This window comes from Pan troglodytes, chromosome 8, assembly GCF_028858775.2.
Source record: "Pan troglodytes isolate AG18354 chromosome 8, NHGRI_mPanTro3-v2.0_pri, whole genome shotgun sequence".
Taxonomy (NCBI): domain Eukaryota; kingdom Metazoa; phylum Chordata; class Mammalia; order Primates; family Hominidae; genus Pan; species Pan troglodytes.
Window position 1 is genome coordinate 46,551,291 of NC_072406.2, and position 6,044 is coordinate 46,557,334.

Consider the following 6,044-nt stretch of genomic DNA (forward strand, 5'->3'; position numbering starts at 1 on the left):
TTCCAACCACAATAGTATGAAAGTAGAAATCAATAACAGAATGAAGATTGAAAAATTCACAGATATGTGGAAAAGAAACAACACACTCTTTAACAACTAATTAATTAGTCAAAGAAAAAATCAAAAGGGAAATATGAAAATACCTTGAGGTAAACAAAAATGAAAATACAGCATACCAAGATTTATGGGATACAGTGAAAACAGTTCTAAGAGGGAAGCTCATAGCTATAAATGCCTCCATTAAGAGAAAAGAAATGTGGCAAATAAAAAACTTTACAAGGAAGTAGAAAAAGAACAATAAACTAAGTCCAAAGTTAGAAGGAGGAAGGAAATAATAAAGATCAGAGCATAAATAAATAAAATGGGGACTAGAAAAACAATAGAAAGGATCAATAAAATTAACAGTTGGTTTTTTGAAAAGATACATGAAATTGGCTCTCTTAGCTAAACTAACTTAAAGAGATAGAGAAGACTCAAATAAATAAAATTGTAAATGAAAAAGGAGGCATTACACCTGATATCACAAAATGCAAAGGATCGTAAAAGACTACCATGAACGATTATATGACAACAAATTGAATAACCTAGAAGAAATGGAATTTCTAGAAACATACAACCCACTGTAGGGGCCAAGGGAAAACTTTCCCTTTGCCCTCTGAAGGTTCACTGAAAATGAACTGAAAAGTGCGGATTAATAAGAGAAAAAGCATACAAATTTATCTATGTGCAAAGAGAGGGAAATCACAAAGTGCAATGAAGCACAGATGGTTCTATACCCTTCTTCTTAGAGGACAGGGAGATAGGGAAGTGTGTAGGAGTAGTAAATGATTTTTAGGGGAATCCAATGGGCTTGAAGAACGTACAATGGCCTAGAAAAAAAGTCTGTTGGGCCCACAGAGCAGACATAATGGTTTGTGAGAAAAGTCTCTCCAGGTGTGTTGACAGACTTCAGTCTTTCTTTCTGTCATATGAGTTCAGTTCATGAAAACTTAAGAAAGAGAGCAGAGGTGATTGTTTTTTTCTTGAATGGGTCCAAACTTCTGGCAGATAAGGGAACTTCACAGAACAACTTCATCCTTTGCTTTGAGAGAGACAAAGAAATGAGAGGCAGGAGAAGGAGGAAGGTCCGAGAGACCTTGAAGCTTCTTCAGTTCATCACATCAAAGTGCCATATTTTGGGGTATCAGTTTCTGAGCTTGCTTTCTCAAACAAGCATTCCAACATCCAACAGCTCTATTAATTTCCAAGAGTACTGTAAAATATATTTTTTCAACCAAATTATATGAATGATCTGGTTAAAAAAGACTTTACAATAAATACATAATATGCTTTTAGTACTAATAAAACCAAGAAAGACTGCTTAAAATAAATACATAATATGCTTATACTACTATTTTAAAAAAGAAAGACTGCTTACACAAAGGAATTAAATTCTACCGAATTTAACAAGATGCACACACCCTCACTTCTAAGGTAATATCTGAAAAATATTCTCTGATTAATGAAATTAAAAGGCATAAACATGATCTGTAAAAAGTAATAGGATTTCAATCCTAATAATTAATATATTAACTAATTCCAGGAGCAGATCAAGTGATACTAAAAAGCTTCTGCATACCAAAGGGAACAAGCAACAAAGTTAAATGGAAGCCTATAGAATGGGAGAAAATGTTTGCAAACCTCACATCTAATAAGGGGTTAATATCCGAAGTACAGGCTGGGTGGGGTGGCTCATGCTTATAATCCCAGCACTTTGGGAGGCCGAGGAGGGCGGATTACCTGAGGTCAGGAGTTTGAGACCAGCCTAGTGAACATGATGAAACCCTGTCTGTACTAAAAATACAAAAATTAGCGGGCGTGGTGCTGTGTGCCTGTAATCCCAGCTACTTGGGAGGCTGAGCCAGGAGAATTGCTTGAACCCGGGAGGTGGAGGTTACAGTTAACCAAGATGGTGCCACTAGCCTGGGTGACAGAGCGAGGCTCCGCCTCAAAAAAAAAAAAAAAATCCAAAGTATACAGGGAACTCCTGCTAGTCAATAGCAATAATAATAATAATCCAATTTTTAAAATGGGCAAAGAGTGGAATAGATATTTCTCAAGAGACGACATACAAATGGCCCACAGGTAACTGAAAAAGTGCTCAACATCACGAATTATTATACATAAATCAAAATCACAATGAGCTATCACCTCATACCTGTTAGGGTCCTTATTATTGAAAAAGCAAAATATAACAAGTGTTTGGGAGAATATGGGGAAAAGGAACCTTGGTACACTGTTGGTGGGAATGTAAATTGTTACAGTCATTAAGGAATACCATAAAGGTTCCTAAAAAAACTGAAAGTAGAACCACAATGTGATCCAGCAATCCCACTTCTAGATATTTATCTAAAAGAATTGAAATCAGTATCTTGAAGTCATAGCTGCACCACCATGTTCACTGCAGCGTTATTCATAACAGCAAAGATTTGGAAACAACCTAGATGCCACTAACATGCAAATGAATAAAGAAAGTGTGATGTATATATGCATGGCACACTATTTAACCTTTGAAAAGAAGGAAATCTTGTCATTTTTAACAACATTGATGGACCTAGGGAACAATATGAGAAGTGAAATAAGCCAGACACAGAAAGACAAATTCTGTATGATCTCATTTATTCATTTATATGTGGAATCTAAAATAGTCAAACTTTCAGAAGCAGAGAGTGAATGCTGGCTACCAGGAGGGTGGGGAAGGAGAAATCGGGAGGTTATGGCCAAAGGGTACAATGTTATACAGGATAAATAAGTTCTACAGATCTACTATGCAGTATAGTGCCTGTAACTAACAATACTGTATTTTGTACTTACATTTTACTGAAAGGGTAGATGTTACGTTAAGTGTTCATACCACACACATACACACACACACACACGTAAAATAATAATAAAGGGAGTGGGCAGGAACTTCAGGAGTTAATGGATTGATGAATATATTTATGAACTTTATGGTGGTTATGGTTTCAGGAGTGTATACTTATCTCCAAACTTGTCAAGTCGTATACATTAAACAAGTATAACTTTCAACCTGTCAATCATATTTCAATAAGGTGATTTTTCTAAAAAGAAGATATTCTCTCATGTTTTCTTCCAGAAGATTCATTATTTAATCATTTATATATAAGTCTATAAATCCACCTCTAATTTGTTTTGGTGTATGTTATGGGTAGAGGTCAGATTTCATTTTTTTCTCCTGGACAGCTATCCAATGGACCTATCACTGCTTACTGGAAAAGACCATTCTTCCATTTACAGAATTGTAGCAGTGTTAAATTAATCAGGTGACCATATAAAAAGTGGTATGTTTCTGGGCCTCCTTCCATTGATGTATTTATATACCTTTGGTCCATACCATGTGTGTTTTTTTGTTTGTTTGTTTAGACAGGGTCTCACTCTATCACCCAGACTGGAATGCAGTGGCATGGTCATGGCTCACTGCAGCCTCAAACTCCTGGGCTCAAGCAATCCTCCCACCTCAGCCTCCTGAGTTAGCTAGGACAACAGGCATGTGCCACCACATTCAATTAATTTTTTATATTTTTTGTAGAGACGAGTTCTCACAATGTTGCCCAGGCTGGTCTCAAATTCCTGGGCTCAAGCAACCCTCCCACCTCAATTTCCCAGAATGTTGGGATCATAGGGATGAGCCACCACCCCTGGATCATACTATATCTTAATTACTATAGCTTTGTAGTAATTCATAAACTTGCTGGTGTAAATCCTCCAACTTTGTTTTTCTTCAAGACTCTCATGGCTATTCTAAGTGCTTTGCATTTCCAGATAAAGTTTAGAATATCTTGCCAATTACTAAAATTAAAAAGCTTCCTAGGGCTTTGATTTGGATATCATTGAATCTTTAGATCAAACTGGGCAGAAATAACATCTTTAAAACACTGAGTCTTCCAATTTGTAAAGATGGTAAACCTCTCTATTTAGGTCTTTAACGTCTCTCAGCAATGTTTTGTAGTAAAAACTAAAAAGTGTAGACGCTTTGTATCTTTTTTGGGAGAATTTATTTCTGGTTATTTGATGGGGTTTGTTAGTGCTATTTTAAGTGCTATCATTTACTTTCCATTTCAAATTGTTCATTGTTAATATATAGCAATAAAACAGATTTTTACATATTGACATTATATCCAGGGATATAATAAATTCAGTCTTTAAGTGGAATAAGGATCCTTTTGGATTTTTTACACACACAAAACAAGTCATCTTTATAAAAGATAATTTACTTCTTTCTTTATAATCTTTAAATTTTGTGTCTATTTTTCTGCCCTCCGGACTCACTAGAATATCTAGTGCAATGTTGAATGGAAATGATGATAGTAGACATCCTTACCATTAATGTAGTAAACAATGTTGTTTGATTTCTAATAGCAAATTGACTAAAATTCTAAAATATATATTGTATATTGATTTATTCTATTTACTATGTTTTTGTTTAAGATTTTTGCATCTCTGGTCATGAGGGATATTGGCCTATAATCTCCCTCCCTCTCTCCCTCCCTCCCTCCCTTCCTCCCTCCCTTCTTCCTTCCTTCCTTCCTTCTTTCCTTCTCTCATTCTCTCTTTCTTTTTTGCATCTTGTTAGGTTTTAATATCGAGGCTATGCTGACCTAATATAAATGTTTGGTAGTTGTGTTAGTCTGTTTTCATACTGTCGTAAAGAAGTACCTTAGACTGAGTAATTTATGAAGAAAAGAGGTTTACTTGACTCACAATTCTGCAGGCTTAACAGGAAGCATGGCTAGGAGGCCTGAGGAAACTTATAATCACGGTGGAAGGGGAAGGGGAAGCAAGCACATCTTACCATGGTAGAGAAGGAGAGAGAGGGAGACCAAGGGAAGTGCTACACTTTTAAACCATGAGATCTTGTGAAAACTTGCTTGCTACCGTGAGAATAGCTTGCAGGAAATCTGCCTCCATGATCCAATCACCTCCCAACAGTTCCCTCCCCTGACATGTGGGGATTACAATTCTACATGAGGTTTGGATAGAGACACAGCTCTAAACCATATCAGCAGTATTTGTTTTTTTTTTTTCTATTCTCTGGATATGTTTGTTTAAATTTGGTATGGCTTCTTTTCTAAATATTTGTAAAATTTTATCAGTGAAACAACCTGACCTGGAGTTTTCTTTGTGTGAAGGTTTTTAATTACAGACTCGATATGAGACTATTCTGTTTTTTTTACATTTCTTCTTCTGTCACTTTTGATGCATTTTCTTAGGAATAGTGTGTTCTATCTAATTTTTTAAAGCTTTGTCATAAAATTATTCATAATATCCCTATATTATTCCTAATGTCTCTAGAAAATGTATTTTTGTCCCTCTTTTCTGTCTTAATATTACTAATTTGTGGGGTTTTCCAGCCATCTTCTAAATTGGCCTTACTAGCAATTTGTTATTTTATTAATGTTTTCAAAGAACTATTTTTAAGGCTTCTACTCATATCTATTTTCTTTGGGTATAATACACGAGTCTTTTTCTAGCTTGTTGGTATAGAAGTTTAGATTTTTAAGCTTTCTTTATTTCCAACAAGTGAATTTAGAACTCAAAAATCTTCTCTGAGCACCTCTTTAGCTGCATCCTGCAAGTTTTCATGTTTTATTAGCTCATTAGCATTCAGTTCAAAATACTCTCTAATTTCCATCATGATTTCTTCATTGCCCATGAGTTATTTAGAAATGTTTTACTTATTTTCTAAACATTTGATGATCTTTACCATATCTCTTATTTATTTTTAATTCATTTTTTCTGAGGTCTAAGACATATAATCTGTATGATATCAATTCTGAGATATTTCAAAGAGCTTTCTTTGTGGCCAAGCTTATGATCTCTGCTTGTTTGATCAGTTACAGAAAAAAAAATAGAGTGTTAAAATCTTCAACACCGTGAATGAGAATAGGTCTACTTAAAAAATAATTCTATCACTATTAGCTTTATATGTTTTGGAGTTTTGTTTTTGGGGAGAAAAGAATTGTTCTATTTTCCTCTTGAATTAT